Below are 18656 nucleotides of genomic sequence, written 5' to 3'. Positions count from 1 at the left end.
GATGTAGTGGGGGTGAGGTTTGGGGAGCAGAAGGTGATGTCTGGAGATGATGGGAGGAAGAGGGCTTGGTGTGGGATATGGGTATGTTGGGCTAGACTGTTTAATATGAAAAGATGATCTGTCTGGGACTGTAGTCCCGGCTCTCTGTCTGTGTCAGGGTTGTTGACATCCCAGGCCGACGACTTGGCGTTGAAATCACCACCCAGGATGATGTTCGGTATGTTAGTGATGTGGTGTATCTGTGGAGAGTAATTGTGTGGTACTGTGGGGGACAACTGGGGGGGAATGTATGTGTTAGCAATTGTTATGTGTGATTTGTTACCAGTGCGTATTTTAATTGATTGTATTTCTGTTGTGGTGTCATGTGGGGTAGAAGTGGCTTTGTGTGTGCACTGGTATCTGCAAAGTTGATGGATTTGTGTACCAGGGTGATGAGTCCACCGCCACGGCAGTCGGCCCGGTCTTGTCGAATGGTGGTGAAGTTGTGAAATGTAGGTGTTTTCTGTGCTCTGTGTAGTTTTGTTTCTTGTAAGATGGCAATGTGTATGTTCTGTTGTTTGATGAATTGTGTGATTTCATGTATTTTGGTGTTTATGCCATCTGTGTTTAACTGGAGGATGTTTATGTTGTGTGTGCAATGTGTGTTGGCTGCTGCAGCACGAGGGGGAGATGGTGTGGGTGGAGGGGAAGGGGTAGGAGGAGGTTGTGATGGAGGTAAGGGTTGAGGTGGATTCGGATGGGTTGGAATGGGAGGAGTTGGGGGACTGGATGGTGTCGGAAGGGTCAGTGGGTTTGGCTGTGGAGGTGTGAAGGAAGTAGGAGTAGGATTGGAAGGGGGGTTGATGGGTGGGGGGAAGGAGCATAAGGAGCAGGTCCAGGTGTTGTGTAATGTTTTTTGGATGCAAGTGTTGTGCAGGTGTAATGGGTCCAGTTCTTGCAGGAATTGCACTGAACTGAACCCTTTGTCTTTTGGCTCGATGTGACAGGTTTTGAGCGTGTTGAACATAATATGTATTTGTTGGTGGGTCCTGGATTGCTCTCAAGGTCCCCGGCTAGAAGACGTCGTCAAGAAATGACAGCCGGGGAGTCATTTCTCGGTGTAGAAAAAACGGTGTTGTTGTGTGTGTTGTGTTGGGAGATGTGGTACTTCCCGGGCGACCGAAGCCACTCCCAGGTACTCGAGCCCCGTGAGGGGCCAGGGGGGGGTGTTTGCGGTGGTTTGGCCCCCATGCTCTCCTCCTCTCTCTTCGACAGCCTCTGGGGGGTAGACCCATGACGAAGACGCCACCGCTCCAGGTCCTTTCTCGGAGGTTTGGAAGTCAGGTATAATTATTCCCCAATACAAAGGAAAAGGGGATAAAGTAGTGTGTGGTAATCACAGGGGCATTTGTGTTCTTAGTGTAATAGGAAAAGTATATGGTAGGATACTTATTGACAGAGTTAGGGAAATAACAGAGGAATTAATTGGAGAAGCACAGGGAAGTTTTAGGAAGGGTAGAGAGTGTGTTGATCAGGTGTTCATTCCTAGGTCTTTGGTGGAAAAGTTTCTAGAGAAGGAAAAGATGTTGTATGTGACCTTCATGGATTTGGAGAAAGCATATGACAAGGTGGATAGACAAGGATTGTGGAAACTATTAAGGATATATGGAGTAAATAGGAAGTTGCTGAATGCTGTGAAGAGTATGTATGAGGGTGCTAAGGCTGCAGTGCATGTGGATAGTGAACTGAGTGAATTTTTCTGTCTGAATGTTGGATTGAGACAGGCATGTGTCATGTCCCCTTGGTTGTTCAGTCTGTATATGGATGGGGATATACGAGAGAGACAAGGTAGGGCAGTGGATGTTGGAGCGACCGTAATAAGACAGAGCAGTGTTTGGAAACTTCCTGTACTGTTGTTTGCAGATGATACTGTATTGTTAGGTGAAGACGAAAGAGAACTGCAAGACATGCTGAGTGTGTTTGGGAGTGTGTGTAAGAAATGAAATCTAAAGGTGAATGTAGGGAAGAGTAAAGTTAAGGTCTTTGAGAGAAATGAAGTCACTGAAAGTACAGTGAGGCTGGATGAGGAGGAAATGGAAAATGTGAGTACGTTTACGTACTTGGGTAGTGCGATGAGTGAGGATGGAAGTTTAGAGGGTGAAGTGCTTGAAAGGGTACAACAGGGAAGAAAGGTTGCTGGTTCTTTGGAAGCAATGATAAGGAACAGGGAAGTGAGCATGGAAGTAAAAAAGTCAGTACATGACAGCATTGTGGTACCAACTCTAACATACGGAAGTGAAGCTTGGACCTTGTTGGAGGGACACAAGTTAAGAGTGAGAACAGTGGAAATGAGTTATCTGAGAGGAGCATGTGGAGTTACATGGAGAGACAGATCGACAAATGAGGAAGTAAAGGAGCACTGGGGGTTGGATGTGGATGTGGTAGAAAGCGTTAGGAGAAATACATTGAGGTGTTTTGGCCATATGGAGAACGAGAGACTAACAAGGAGGGTCTATGTGAGTGAGGTGGAGGGGGGAGAGGGAGAGGGTGGCCGAGGATGAGGTGGAGGGATGGAATGGAGAGGTATATGAGAGAGGGAGGTGTGAGCTGGGAGCAACACAGTGAAATGGCATTAGACAGGGCGAGATGTTTATGTTCACGCCTTACAAGATTGAGACATCTGGCAGTAGATCAATAGATATGTAATGGTCATTCATTCTTTCATATATACTGTATATATATATATATATATATATATATATATATATATATATATATATATATCTATATATAAATTTATATAGATAGATAGATATATATATATATATATATATATATACCGTATATGTATTTAACCCATTGGATCCCAGAGTTGCTGGGCGAGGCATTGTACTGGGAGGGTACTAATCGTACTGCCCACCACCTATCGGCTCATAGTTGCGAAGCTCATAGGTCCCTACCCGGGGGTTCCCTACTTTAATAAGATTTGAGAAATCCCAGTTCTGTCCAATACTGGGGACACTGGGCTCCAATGGGTTAAATATATACAGTAATCCCCATACTATCCGGATGCCCACTTTCCGGACACCCCACTTACCAGACATTGTGGGCCTGGACCTTTGGAACCCAAAAACGGCCAAAAAGAGAAAAAAATCCCCCCAAAATCCGAATTTTTTCCCACCCGCAATTTAAAATTGCCACACGGCATCAAACAGCTGTTTACACCATGGCCCATTCACCCCTTCCTTCCTCCCTCCTCCCCCTTCCCCTGTCAGGGTTGCCATTTAGTATTTTTCATTACCAAATGTGGGCTAATTTGGTAATGAAAAATTCGTTTGGTAATGAATCAGAATAATGCATTACCAAACAGATTTTTCATATGTATGAGGATACACAGGATGGAGATGGTGGATTGTTTGCTCTCTCTGATTAATCTCCTAGCCTACATAACGTGAAAATAATCAACATGCTGTTAATCATAAGGAGAGTGATTACATGTATTTCCACTTGTATAGTCAGGTATAATTATTCCCTTGTACAAAGGAGAAGGGGAAAAAGAAGTGTGTGGTAATCATAGGGGCATTTGTCTTCTTAGTATAATAGGAAAAGTGTATGGTAGGATACTTATTGACAGAGTTAGAGAAAGAACAGAGAAATTAGTTGGAGAAGAACAGGGAGGCTTTAGGAAGGGAAGAGGTTGTGTAGATCAGATATTCATTCTTAGATCTTTAGTGGAAAAGTTTCTAGAGAAGGGAAAGAAGTTGTATGCGGCTTTCATGGATTTGGAGAAAGCATATGACAGGGTGGATAGAGAAGGATTGTGGAAAGTGTTAAGAATATATGGAGTAGATGAGAAGTTGTTGAATGCTGTGAAGAGTATGTACGATGGTGCGAAGGCTGCAGTGTGTGTGGATGGTGAACTAAGTGAATTTTTCTCTTTGAAAGTTGGGTTGAAACAGGGATGTGTCATGTCTCCATGGTTGTTCAATCTGTACATGGATGGGGTAATAAAAGAGGTACAAGGTAGGGTAGTGGATGTTAGAGTGGCCCTGGTGAGAGAGGATATTGTTTGGAAACTCCCTGTACTGTTGTTTGCAGATGATACTGTGTTGTTGAGTGAAGACGAATGGGAGCTGCAAGGCTTAGTGGATGAGTTTGGGAGAGTGTGTAAGAAACGGAATCTAAAGGTGAATGTAGGGAAGAGTAAAGTGATGGTCTTTGAGAGAGGTGAAGTCAGTGAATGTACAGCGAGGTTGGATGGTGAGGAATTGGAAAATGTGAGTACGTTTAAGTACTTGGGTAGTGTGATGAGTAAGGATGGAGGTTTGGAGGGTGAAGTGCTTGAAAGGGTACTGCAGGGAAGAAAGGTTGCTGGTTCTTTGAAAGCAGTGATAAGAAACAGGGAAGTGAGCATGAAAGTGAAAAAGTTACTACATGACATACTACATGACAGTATTGTGATACCAACTCTAACGTATGGAAGTGAAGCTTGGACGTTGTTGGAAGGACACAAGTCAAGAGTGAGAGCAGTGGAAATGAGTTATTTAAGAGGAGCCTGTGGAGTCACATGGAGAGACAGGCTGACGAATGAGGATATAAAGGAGCGTTGAGGTGTGGATTTGGATGTGATAGGAAGCGTTATGAGGAACACACTGAGGTGGTTTGGCCATGTGGAGAGGATGGAGGGTGAAAGACTGATGAAGAGAGTGTATGTGAGTGAGGTGGAGGGAGGAAGAGGGAGGGGGAGGCCAAGGATGAGATGGAGGGATGGGGTGGAGCGGTATATGAGAGAGGGGGGTGTGAGTTGGGAGCAGGGCAGTGAAATGGCGGGGAACAGGGCGACTTGGAGGCGATTTGTTTGTGGCCACCCCAAATGGGATTGAGGCGTCTGGCAATAGATAGATAGATAGATAATTAGTGAAGAATAGATGCTAGCTTTACGAGTTTGGTAATGAAAAGTTAAATTTGGTAATGAAAATTGAGGAGTTTGGTAATGTGGCTGTTGCGATCTGGCAACTCTGTTTCCCTGTCACCAACACTGTCCAACAGTTACTGCCTAACTTCGATCACAAGTAGGTGCTTATCGCAATGGAAGCCACACATGCTCGTTTTTTGTGAATAAACAGTGAATAAACTGCAATACCTCACCACTAGACCACACGGGAATATACAGTGCTGTGCAGTGTTAAGAAATTAGAATTTAGAGTGCAAAGGATTAACTGTGGAGTGCAAATTGGCGGTTGAAACTGGCAGTTGAAACTGGTGTGGTGCAGTTAAGAACAATGTGCAGTGTTAAACAATTATAACTCACAGTGCAAAGAATTAAGTGCAGCACATTGGATTACTGTATGTACTTCAAGAGCATTTTCACCACTGCCAAAGCCTTAGAGAAGGCGGCCACAGACATGCTGTAAGTACCCTGGCTGAGGTACAGTCACTTCTAATTCCTCATTCTTTGGTTCCTTTTTTATTTATTTCATGCTTTATATCCATTATTGGTGTGAATAGGATCTTAAGTAGGTTTAAATAGGTGCTATGCATGTCCAGTATGAAGTTATTTAGGTGGCTTTCAAAGTTAGGCTGGGTTAGGGTCCTTAAGTACCAATCCAGGAGCCAGGGGCCCACTTTCCGGACATGCCTTTGGCTCTGTTACATCAGATAGTAGCGGGATTACTGTATATACATACATATATATACATACATACATAAAGTAATTCCTCTAAGATCCGACGTAATAGAGCCAAAGCAACGTCCGGGAATTGGTTTTGTCTGGGACTTGGGAAAAATGTTCCTGGACAGGTACTTATAGACCCCAACCCAACCTAACTATGAAAGCCACCTAAATAACTCCCCATTAGACATGCATAGCACCTATTTAAGACCCTGTGCACACAAATAAGGGACAGAAACCATAAAATAAATGAAAAGGAACCAGAGAATGAGAAATTAGAAGTGAGTAATGAAAATATTTAGCAGTGTACAGAGTACTTATGAAGCATCCCTGGCTGTCGTGAAGATTAACTCGCCTCCTCTCAGGTTCTGACAGTGGTGAAGGTGCACTTGAGGCACGTACAGTTATCCAGTGCAGCGCTGCACTTAATCCTTTGCAAGGTGAATTGTAATTGTTTAACACTACACATTCTGTTCTTACTTGCACCACACCAGTTGCAACATGCCAGTGTTGCACTCTGCACTTAATCCTTTGCACTCTGAATTCTAATTTCTTAAACACTGCACAACACTGCAAATTCCCATGTGGTCTAGTGGCGAGGTATTGCAGTTTATTCACTGTTTATTAACAAAAATGACCACGTGGGCAGTAGGGTGGGTCAAAAATTTAAAATTCGATGAAACATCGCTACTTTGATGCCCTACATTATGTTTTCATGTGAACTATTCGTGGTTTTAACCCGCCCCATCCCGACGTTTTCTGGGCAGTGTTACGCCCCAGTCCCGACTTTTTTGGACCTTTTTTTTTTTTTTGGCTCAAACATCCGCTTTTGGTGAGAAACATCGAAAATTCATAGAGAAATCGCTCACCTGAAGTTTAAAATACTCGATCCAGGTAGGAGTACGTCCTTACCTTACTGGGTTTTCTATCAGGCTGGCTGCAAAGAAAACGAGTTCAATGGGAGGATAACTATTCTACACCACTCATAAACGGTATTTATTTATTTATTTGGTACGAATTTATATGTAGTACGAGAGTATATTGGTTTTCAAACGGTAATATAGGCATTATAAGCATTGTTTCACTCACTAAATCATCACCATTCCTGACCTTTTTATGCCACATTACCTGATCATCATTTCTGACTGTTTCTTCGTCTGATGTTTGTCCTCCACATTGTCATCGATTGGGGAATAACTCTGGCCCTGAATTTCGTACCGTGGCATGACATGGCTTTACTGGCCAGGTCACTGATAACAGGTGAATTGCTGAGAAAAGGTCATGCAGGGGGGGGGAGGAGGTCATGCTGGGTAAGGCATTGTCCCTGCCTGGCATCTTGTAGAGGAAGGTGTCCCGTGTATACGTGCCAAAAATCACTCGCGAAAATTGAAAATTGTGCAAATTAGGGACCTTGCAATGTCCTTGCAATGTTGCCGTGTTAATTTACGTCTCCGGGATATGAGTGCACATCATGTGAGGACGTGAATTCACGTCTCCGGGATGCGGCTGGTTAAAAATGAGTCAGTGGTACTCCAGCAACTTTCAGTTTAGTTTTTTAAGACACTGATGCTCCAAGCATTCAGTGATTACTGATGATTGGCAACTCTGTATATAACAACCCATTGTTTTGCATTTCTGTTACCAACTGCTCGAACTGGTACTGGTTTGCAGATTTGAATTTTGTATGAGTTTGCTTACTTTACTGGAATCATGGCCACCTGCAGCACACGAGAAAGCACGAGACTGTTTTCGGTTCATCACACAGTCTTCTGGTAAATCAGTTGCCCACTAGCTGTGGTGTCATAAGGGCATATTTGGAACATAAGTCAACAAATCCATCACATAGCACCCAAGCCTATGTGGAAACTATTGCACTTGAGGTAGCAGGAATTTACAAGAAAGCTTCCATCTCAACTATTGATTTCACCAGTGTTGTTATTCGTGTAAAATGCCTGATGGCAAAGGCACAGGAGCTTAGGAAATATCCAGTGAGCAAAAGGACATTCAACACCTACACAGAGAAACTCGCCAGCTTTGACACCTTATTTGACGTGAGTCGTTGCAAATGTTTAAAAAACTTCAATGCACATGAGAGGTCTGAGCGTCAATGCGCTAGAGCAGACAAGATATCGCCTGAGGAGTGGCCTTTCTGGGTTGACCAAAATAGTTGCAGAAAAATTTATATTGATGGAATAGACCGCAAGAAGACAGCACAAAATAACTGTGCAGCAAATAGAGTGATGAAAAGGAAGCCCCGTGAAGAGTCCACTAGAGATACTAAGCAAAATAATGAAGATATAATGACTGCATGTATTGACGAAAGTGATGCCTGTGATGAGCAGTATGATCAGTATGTTGATGATGATACGGCAGAAATAGATGGAAGCAGTCAGAACAGTGTCAGAACAGATTAGTCTATCCTGAGCTGAGTCTTGTAGCTGACCGATGTCAAGTAAGCAATAGAGACATCTGCTCCATTGTGAATGCAGCACTGAAAAACATGAATATTCTTTGTGAAGAAAATAAAGTTGATCCCAGTAAACTCCGCCATCAGAGAAAATACTGGAGAGATGTCATATTGAAACAGCATAAAAATGACTTGAAGGAGATTGTTTGCACCAGTTTCGATGGAAAAATCAATCAGACGCTCAAGAAAACCATAGATGGTCAGAGAATCGTAAAGGAAGACTACTCAGTAGCTGCTTTTCATGATGCCGTGTACATCAACCACGTTCTCCCGAAAGTGGAAGAGCAGCAGATATTGCCAAAGAAGTCATGTCTTTCATTCAAGAAACAGATTCTGCAGATTCATTGCCAGCTATCATTTGTGATGGGACAAATGTCAATACTGTACTGGAAAGAGAAATGAAGTGATCCGTGAGCTTGAAACAGCTTGGCAGACCACGGCAGTGGCTTTTTTGTCTGTTGCATCTTGTTGAAATCATTTTCTGAAGGTATTTCGAGGCAGTTGATAGTTTGACAACAGGTCCACGAGGCTGCAGAGGAGAAGTAGGTCAGTCGCTTGAATTTGACCCAAAAGACCTTCCGATTGTTGGTTATGAACGTGTTGCAGGAAAAACTTGTATTTCACCAGGAGTTGTAAGTCATTTCATTCATTGCCAGACACCATGTATCCCAAAAATGGGGTGGCCAAGACTTAGAGTTAATTGTTTTACAGGGAGGGGCACTTATCCTCCACCAACCCCACTTAATACGTAGGAGCATATATGGTTTCGATAGATGTAAACCACCTAGCATTGTACATGGATACATGGCATAGAGGAAGGACGAGCAGGAGAATCCTGTTGTCACCGGCGGTTGAGTAATAAAATCCACCTATCCCTCTTCCATGAACTCTGAGTTATCTGATTTTACAGGAAGGGGTACAAATCCTCCACCAACCCATTTAGAATGTAGGGAGCACATATGATTTGGACATATGGTATCACCCAGCATTGTCTGTTTTTGCTCAATGTGCGTTCGGCTCGTCGATGTATCTGAAAATGCGTATCACATACCGACTCACAGTTCGCTGCGGTCTTCATCGACCCACGAGCCAAGTGATCCCCCGTTAAGAGCTGTGTCACAATTTGGGAGAAGAAGCGATCTCAGACTAGCGGGGTCCATGTCGCACAGTTCTTAGGTTTCCAGACAGAACCAGTGAGGTGTCACTCACGGCTGACCTTGGTAAAAGTAGTTTTGGATTGCGTGCGGGATGCACCCAACCAGGCTTTTCCTCTTTCGTCACTAGGAATAGGGACTGACACCACCAGACGTATCAACCAACGCCACCTTTCTCCGGCTCTTGCTGCCTATGCTGGCTACTCGCCCAACCAACGGTGGGAGACGTAGAGAGAGAGAGAGAGTGCGCCGGCAGAGGGTGGCACATGATACTACTGTCGTAGGTGGTGGGCTTCTGCCTCCATAGCAACAAGTACAGCAGCCCACATCATCAGCTTACGTTCGAGAGGGGCTTGCTCTTCCTTCTCCTTCCCCTTGACAGTACTTTATTGACACCCATCCTCTCTCTCCCTCCCCCTCTCATCCCATCTTACCTCTGCAGCAGCAGGGGGGATGGGAATCCTCAGGAGGAGGACGAGGAGAGCAGCAGCAGCAGCTGGAGGAGGATAATATAGATACATATGTATATGTACATATATATATATGCTGGGTGCTCGAGATGGGCTGTCTGTCTTCCTTCTCCCTTTGCTCTATTTAGGGAGTAGGGTATGCTGTTGGGTGCCGGGAACGCACAGGGGGGCATGATGGCAAGAACAAGGAGGAGGAGGAGGAGGAGCAATAGGAGGCAGTGCAGGAGGAGGAGGAGGAGGAGCAATAGGAGGCAGTGCAGGAGGAGGAGGAGGAGGAGCAATAGGAGGCAGTGCAGGAGGAGGAGGAGGAGGAGCAATAGGAGGCAGTGCAGGAGGAGGAGCAATAGGAGGCAGTGCAGGAGGAGGAGGAGGAGGAGCAATAGGAGGCAGTGCAGGAGGAGGAGGAGGACTACCAGGAGCCAGTTAGTTGGCACCGTGCCTTCTGTCCTTTGACCTCCAAGAACTCTCCACACATCCTCTCTCTCTCTCTCTCTCTCTCTCTCTCTCTCTCTCTCTCTCTCAATTCCTCTTCTGCCATCACGGGGGTGTGCTTGCCGAGTTTCTCAGCAAAGATCATGGCTATATGTGCCATGCATGTTTGGCAGTGCAATTGCCAAGTGGAGATACTAATGAAGGTGTGGGACCATCTGCACAACCAGGACTGCTAAATCATGCCAGGGGGATTACGAATGCTAATCGTGTATGTGACTACATGTCAAAGGAGCAACCATTACCAACCCTAAAATGTCTCCTTTCATTGATTGTGAACTACTGTGCTTCTGTGTGGTTCAGGGTGAAAGCCAGCATCTTGTGTCAGGCTGGAGCCAAAAATTTCTTTTTCATGGTGGAGCTCCTTCAAAAGCTGCCATTGGAGGATCAGGCGATCATTCACCCTGTGCTTGCCAATAACGGCTACTTCTGTCACCCAGAGAACATCCTGTTGTCGGCTGTTGCTGATGAAGATGTTGGCGTACGCTCAATGGCAACTAAGTTGATGAAACAAGCACAGATGAATACGAATGATGACGAAGCCTCAGAATATTTGAAAAATCGGCACTGAAGATAAACTTAATGCCAAGAAGTACAATGAGCTGGTAGAGCTTTCTTCTGCCACAGTTCTTTCATTGCTGAAGAACAGACTGGTCCAAATGGACGAAAGCCAACCCATTGTACTGGACGTGTACCCTTGTCATTCCCAAGGAGTGGAATGCTGCGTTAAGAACATCACATCCACCACAAGTAAAGTATTTGGGCGTGAATCACGTCATGGTATGCTCGTCCAGTGTAAGCGATCTCGCAGCTTGTTCCTGAAGTGTGAAAGTAACAAGACTTTTGATGTGTTCAACTGTTCATGCCATTTCTACTGTTCTTTTTCTTTTTCATGAAATAATGTCTTTTATATGATTTGAATACATTTATTTCAACTGTTACTATTATTATTAAACTTGAAATTTAACACAGAAATTACATTTTAGGTCATCCAAAAAGATAGCATGTGTTTCTATGTTTTTGGAGAAAAAACTGTATTTTTTTAATCTAAGTTGCTGGAATGGGCACATATATATTGAAATATTTTTTTTCGTAGTGTTATTGTTATTGTAAAGAAGCACCATTCTTACTGTGTTTCAACCTGGTAACCCTGAGTTGGTTCCTTTTCGACCCGCCCTAGTGGGCAGCCATGGCGACGAGCGTGCAGTCACGACGGTAGGTATACGGGAAATGGGGAGAATGCAGGGGCGCTCTAACAGACATCACCGGAACTACATACCAAAACACAGCTGCTCATCGCTGCTTAGCAAAGTTAGAGTAGGGATGAACAGAACACATATCAGTTTTTTTTTTTTTTACCAAGGCCCAAAATGTCCGAGACTTGGGGTGTCCAGGTCTTGGGTGTCTGGGTCTTAAAGGGATTACTTACATATATATATATATATATATATATACAGTAATCACTCTAATATCCGGACGCCCAATATCCGGACATCCCCACTATCCGGACATAAGAATGTTTCATACTGTACTTTTTTCCATACTATACTTACCTCATTTCACTCTTTAATGTCCTTTATTGGTGTGAATAGGGTGTTAGGAGCTATGCATGTGCAGTAGGAATGTGTTTTTCTGAGTTAGGCTAGGTTAGGGTCCATAAGTACCAGAATGTTTATTAATGTATGAACATACTTCTAAACCCTCATTTTATGTTTCTTTTGCATTTATTTCAGTCATTTATGTGCCTTATTGGTGTGATTTGGGTCTTAAATAGGTGCTATGCATGTCCAGAGGGAGTTGTATAGGTGTTTCTCTGAGTTAGGGTCCATAAGTACAAGTCCATAAGCTGGGGCCCAATATCCGGACAGAACCAATATCCGGACCTACCTATGGCTCTATTACGTCGGATATTGGAGTGATTACTGTATATATATATATATATATATATATATGACCACCCCGCTTCTGGGATACATGGCAACTGGGAATGAATGAATGAAATATTTATATATATAGTAGGATCTCACCAATAACGCCTAATTGGTGCCAGAAAAATGCCGTTATTAGCGAAAACGTTATTTGTGTGACACTAAAATACATGTATAAAGGGTTTATTGGTGCCACCACTCCAGGACTTTTATCCACTTTTCCCACCTGAAGTCCTCCTATCACTAATTTTTTCTAGCTGAAATAATAAGATTAGTTATTAAATCATCATGAGTAATATAAAACTCACCTTAATGGAGTTATGAGGCGTTTGGTATGATGATTGTTTTGAGGCATGTGCGTGGATGCTACTGCATTGTACCCCCTGACCCCTTGCTGGCCTGGTCCCCACTCCTGCCTCTCACGCCAGGATCACCCACTTCCATCAACACTTCATCAAATCCCATAAAGTCAGAATCTTCAGGAAAGTCCCCAGTGTCATCATCTACTCGACCCTACTCTGTTGTTCTTCCTCAGCTGGCTAGGTTTGTGAAAGAAAGCGATGAGTGACTGATGGTGGGCATTCACTTGATCGTGATGCTGTTTCTGGTATTTTCTTGAAATCTGATTTACAAGTCCAATCATTAGTCATTAATTCTGATGGCTGCTCTCTCTCTGTCTCAGCAGACTTGAGTTGTGGCTGGAGTGCTGACCAGGCATGTTTATTGGTTGCCAGTGTTGTATTATTCCAGGCATTGACGAAGAAATTTACGGCCTGTTGAATGTTACATTTCTTCCAGAATGCAGCAACAGTTATTATGTTGGGGGTTGCAGGTATGCCAGGTGGAGCAGGTGAGTCCCATAGGGCTGAGGAGGTGGAGGGGGAGGCAGATTGTGAGTTAGGTAGGGCAGTGGAGGTGGACGGGATGGCAGTGGGCGAGTCAGGGGAGGTGGCGAGGGGAGGATCCTCCATCTCCTCCTCGCTACTACTCACATTTTCGGCGATTTCCTTCATCTTTTCTTGTTTGTCTGTTTCATTCCTCATCTTTACATGGACATATTTGCACTATAACAACTTGGCATTCACGAAATAACCATTATTCAAGTGAATCCAAACGTTAATATAGAAACTGGGTATCTATTCTAACTTACCGTTATTGCTGAAAACGTTATTGTTGAATCATTATTGGTGAGATCCTAATTTATATATATATATATATATATATATATTTATGTATGTATATATATATGTTTATGTATATTTATATATATATATATATATATATATGTTTTTGTTTATTTATATATATATATATATATATATATATATATATATATATGTATATATTGTTACGGAACAGAGAAAGATGATGTACACTTTAAGTGAGAATACTAAAAATCACTACTGTCCCGTAAAGTTCCAGGTTCAAAACAAAAGAGTTAGGTAAAATTACAAGTTAAAGTTTAATGCTCAAACTAACAACAAAACATTCAGGACTTATAAGGATAATGTAATGGCAAAAAACAGGTTAAATATATGGTTAACTGCAATAGCCTCTATTAACATGAAATTAGCAAGAGTAAATTTACCTAAGTCAGCCCTGATAAAATGAAAATACACTGGGTAATGCTCAGTTAATGCAAGATAAATTATTACAGATACAAAATAATATTAAAACTGGCTGACAAAATGAATCCTACACAAATGACAAAAAAAACTCACTAGGCCTACAAATCAACACCTTATGCTATACAGTACAAGGAAAAAATGCAATAACAGTTATACTCAAATTACACAGCTGCTAGATGGTTGGAGACTTCCGGAGCACTCACAACAATAACTGTACAGGGGAGGACAGAGATGTGAACAAAATGAGGAGTAGATCTAAGTGGCAGTGATGCAGAGACTGAGCTCATTATATAGGGGCCAGCAGAGCTTGATACAACTTGTAAGAAGGACGCGCAAATGAAGCCATGGGGACAGAGTTGACAATCCCGCTCTGAACAGCAGAAAGAACGACTTACTCTACTATAACGGTAGAAGGGGGGGACTGAGGCAGAACACGCTCGTGATCAAACATGCAGCATACTGTGCGTTAAAATTACACAAAGGATGATGAAATCATAGGCTATGTAACACCTCCCCACAAAGAAAAAGAAATTTACAAAGGAAATTTCTTATTACTCTAAAACAATCTGTCTAAAGTCTAGATAAGCAATCTGCAATAACATTTTCTTTCCCCTTGACATGTTGTATGTCTAATGAATACTCCTGAAGAAGTAGACTCCATCTTGTCAATCTCTGATTTTTATCTTTAAACTTACTAAGGAATTTCTGTGGGTTATGATCGGTATAAATGACTATGGGGTCAAAACCAGAACACAAATAAAATGAAAAATGCTGTAAACCCAAAATCAAGGCCAAAAGCTCTTTCTCAATAGTTGAGTAGTTCTTTTGAGGTGGAGTGAACTTCTTACTGTAATAAGATACAGGATGTTCAATACCCTGATCATCCTCTTGCAGCAAAACAGCCCCAGCTCCTGTATCACTTGCATCAACAGCCATCTTAAAAGGCTTAGCAAAATTTGGAGTAGCGAGCACTGCCTGACTTAATAGAATAGCTTTAAGTTTGTTGAAAGAGGATTCACAGTTATCGGTCCAGACAAATTTAACTCCCTTTTTCAGTAGGTCTGTAAGTGGTGATACAAGAATTGAAAAGTTAAGAACAAATCTCCTGTAATAACCTACCATTCCCAAAAATCTTTGTAGCTCTTTCCTACTTTTAGGTCTGGGAAGATCACTTATAACCTGAACCTTAGCTCCTGGTGGTGCAACATGTCCATCACCAATTACTTACCCAAGGTACTGAACTTTAGCTTGACCAAACTCACACTTTGATAAATTAGCTACAAGATTAGCATGAACCAAACGGTCAAGAAATTTACTGACATGGCATAGGTGATCTTTCCAGTTGTCACTGAAGATTAATACATCATCAATATAAACAACACACCCTGCCAAACCCTCTGTTACAACATTCATGAGCTTCTGAAAAATGGCTGGTGCATTCTTCATACCATATGGCATTACGGAACATGCAAAAGTCTTTCCTAGTGTTACAAAACATGAGATCTCCCTAGCACGTTCAGTCATAGGTACTTGCCAGTATCCCTTTAACAAATCAAACTTACTTATGTACCTAGCCTTTCCGATCTTGTCTATGCAATCTTCCACGCGAGGGAGAGGGTAAGTGTCTGTTTTGGTTATCTGATTAACACGTCTGTAGTCGATGCAAAGCCGCTGTGACCGACCTGGCTTAGGGACTAGAGTGACAGGAGAACTCCACTTGCTCTGACAGGGCTCAATCATCTTGTGGTCCAACAGGTAGCCAAGCTCCTTCTGGATGAGAGGAACTTTCACTGGGTTCACACGGTAAGGAGGCAATTTAATTGGCTTTGCGTCTCCAACATCGACATCATGCATCAACATAGTGGTTCTTCCTGGAGTGGCACGGAACACTTGCGGGTACTCCTGCAGTAATGCCGAAAACTCCTGCCTTTCCTCGGGAGGTAGATGAGAAAGCTTAGTCTGGAGATCATTCATGATATCAGGATTCTTCCCCAAACTATCACTCAGGCTCATACTGCATGGGAGAGCTTCACTTGCAGACTTGGGTGGAACAGCTACAGTGCAGACTGGATTATTTTCGTCCCGCCTGTGATATAACTTTAGCATGTTAATGTGACATAGTTGCTTGCTCTTTCTACAATCTGGTGTGGCGATGACATAGTTGACATCACTGAGTTTCTTCTCCACGAAATAAGGACCACTAAACTTGGCTTGAAGAGGTTGCCCATGCACTGGTAGCAGAATCAAAACCTGATCTCCTGGCTGAAAGTGGCGTAACCTGGACTTCTTATCGTACCAAGTTTTCATCTTCTCCTGAGCAGCTCCTAAATTCTCTCTCACCAGCTGTAAGGCAGTGGACAGCCGTTCTTTGAACTTCATCACATACTCCAGCAGGTTGACGTCATCTTCCTCCGACAGCCAGCATTCCTTGAGTAACTTAAGGGGTCCTCTTACTTCATGGCCAAACAGTAGTTCAAAAGGTGAGAAGCCCAGTGATTCATTTGGAGATTCTCTTGCGGCAAACACAACGAATGGAAGACCTTTATCCCAGTCTTTCTGATGTTCCAAACAGTATTTCTTGAGCATCGATTTGAGTGTTTGATGATATCTCTCCAACGCTCCTTGGGTCTGGGGATGGTAAGCTGAAGACGTGATCTGGGTGATGCCCAACTCTTTCAGAGACTGCTTGAAAACATTTGACATGAAATTACTTCCCCGGTCTGACTGTACCTCCTTGGGCAGACCAATTTTTGTGAAGAACCCTAGCATTTCCTTAACCACGTTCTTTGCTGAGATATTTTTAAGTGGAATGGCTTCAGGATAACGAGTAGCCATATCAATCAGGGTCAACACATAAGAAAATCCTGAAGAAGTCTTAGGAAGAGGGCCCACAATATCCACCAACACACGGGTGAAAGGCGCCTCAAAAGGAGGAATGGGAACTAGAGGTGCAACCTTTTCGGTCTGATTACACTTCCCCACAACTTGGCAGGTGTGACTAGACTTATAATACCAGGAAACATCCCTGAAGATACCTGGCCAGTAGAAGTGTTTCAAAATGCGTGCCACAGTCTTCCTCACTTCAAGGTGTCCTGCCAAACTGGAATCATGAGCCACTCTAATGATATCCTGCCTACAAACACGAGGGATGACAACTTGATGTACAACCTCCCATTCACAGTCGGCTGATGCTGTTGGGGGTCTCCACTTCCTCATAAGTACTCCTGACTTTACATAATAACAAGTAGAAGCACCGGCTGACTCTTCTTCACTGTAAGCAGAGTTAGCTAGACCTTTCAACTCAGGGTCAGCAACCTGCAACTCAACCAACTCTTGACGAGACAAATTATCAACACTACGGGGTACTGCCTCATCTGGTGAGTGGTCCAAATTAGCAAGAAAAGTGTCAGCTAGGATAACATCATCATCATCATTATCCTCTAAATCACCAGTAACTTTAGACTTAGCCCTAGTGACAGCACATGCAGGGAACACATCAGGGACACCACAATCCTGGGCCGCAGCCACTGGCTCACTAGACAGCTGAGGAGCTGGACACACTTGACTTCCACCAATATCATTTCCAAGTAAGAAAGTTACACCTGACATTGGGAGTGTCTCAACCAACCCAACCATAACGGAACCATTAACAAAACCAGACTCTAAATTCACTCTGCACAGAGGGACAGAGAAGTAATTATTCCCTACACCTTGTAAGATTACAGTTTCATCAGAGGAATTAACATTAGAGCCTAGAACACTGGTCAGCATAAGGGATTGGCAAGCACCTGTATCACGATATATTTTAACTGATTTCCTGTCATTACTGTCCAGAGGACTGACAAAACCATCAGACAGGAAATTAGCACATGAACTCTTGAGAGCGTCACCCACGTTACTGCTCAAAAGAGGAGCTCCATCATGAGAATTTAAGTTACCCCTCAAAGCAGGTTCAGTTAACTCGGTTAAAGAATTCTGGGAACTCTCAAGGGTGGACACTAGACCAACTGACTGAATATTTAAAGACTCCCTCTTGTTCACATCACGCTGTCTCCTGAAACATTTCTCCGTAGTATGACCAAGCTTACTACAATAAGTACATTTACTTTTCTGAAATCTAGAGGTGAAGCTGGTATTTACTTCCTGAGAAACATCATCCTTATTCTCTTTCCTGTTACCTGTACTGTGAGTAGAGGCAACGTACTTACTCTCAGCTTTCCCTTTTTCTTCAGAATATCTCTTGTGAGTGAGAACATATTCATCAGCTAAAACTGCAGCATCAGACAAATTATCTATTCTTTTCTCATAAAGATATAGGCTTACATCTTTATAAATACACCTCTTGAAGTCCTCCAGCAAAATCATCTGCTTAAATTTACCAAAATCAGAATCCACATTCTTAGAATTTAACCACTGCTCTAACAGATCTTCTTTGATTTTTGCATACTCAACATGGGATTGCTTATCTTGCTTGCAAGTTGTCCTAAATTTTACTCTATAAGCTTCAGGAACAAGCTCATAGGCCTTAAGAACCAAGCTCTTAACTACATCATAATTATCACATTCATCCTGAGGCAAAGATGCATATGTTACTTGAGCTTTACCGGTGAGAACAGTTTGAAGGAGTACTGGCCAATACTCCTTGGGCCAATTAAAACCTGTAGCTACCCTCTCAAACAACTGAAAATACTTTGTTAAATCAGATTAATTAAAAGGAGGAACAAGTTTAACATTTTTAGCCACATCAAAATCATCAGAGCTAGATGATCCAGTTCCACCTTGTTTCATTCGATACTCATGGTCTGCCTGAATCCTGGCAAGTTCAATTTGTGCCTGCATCTGTGCCTCCTGAATACGAGGATTTGCCTGA

The 18656-nt window shown here is 42.9% G+C and overlaps 1 protein-coding gene and 1 pseudogene across 1 annotated transcript in view; one reads left to right on the top strand and one right to left on the bottom strand.

The window, feature by feature from the left end:
* abo (de-etiolated protein 1 abo) overlaps positions 1-18656 on the top strand; it is a 186722-nt gene that overhangs the window by 149676 nt on the left and 18390 nt on the right. The window lies entirely within an intron of this gene.
* On the bottom strand, positions 9094-9230 carry LOC145417233 (5.8S ribosomal RNA; annotated as a pseudogene).

This window comes from Coenobita brevimanus, chromosome 109, assembly GCF_032717465.1.
Source record: "Coenobita brevimanus isolate Jiangsu-jjx chromosome 109, ASM3271746v2, whole genome shotgun sequence".
Taxonomy (NCBI): Eukaryota; Metazoa; Arthropoda; class Malacostraca; order Decapoda; family Coenobitidae; genus Coenobita; species Coenobita brevimanus.
The sequence above is the reverse complement of the archived record's forward strand: the minus strand, read 5'-3'. Positions and strand labels throughout refer to the sequence as shown.